Consider the following 312-nt stretch of genomic DNA (forward strand, 5'->3'; position numbering starts at 1 on the left):
GGAAGTCATGCTAGGAGTACCTGGGGAAACCCCCCGTCACACTACGCCTAGTAGTAGTAGTCGTCGTGAATGGAGTAGTAGTGATAGTATCAGGAGTGATAGGAGTGACTGAACAATAATACTAATAATAAGAATAGTGATGGTCCTAGTAGCCATCATGATAGGAGTCATTCTCATAGTTAGACTACTCATAATAGTCATAGTCAAAGAAATAGCAGTCATCGTAGTACTCATCATACTGCTAATAGTAGCAATACCAAGAGTCATGGTAGCCTTAGTCATATTAGGAACTATCATAGTAGGGATAAGAGT

The 312-nt window shown here is 40.1% G+C and overlaps 1 protein-coding gene across 1 annotated transcript in view; it reads left to right on the forward strand.

Moving 5' to 3' along the window:
- The window catches only part of CSUI_002691 (uncharacterized protein), a gene marked incomplete at its 5' end in the record, with an annotated part of 15,656 nt that overhangs the window by 3,165 nt on the left and 12,179 nt on the right, over positions 1–312 (forward strand). The gene's annotated exons all lie outside the window — the stretch shown is intronic.

Source organism: Cystoisospora suis (assembly GCF_002600585.1).
Source record: "Cystoisospora suis strain Wien I chromosome Unknown contig_1113, whole genome shotgun sequence".
NCBI classification, from domain to species: Eukaryota; Apicomplexa; class Conoidasida; order Eucoccidiorida; family Sarcocystidae; genus Cystoisospora; species Cystoisospora suis.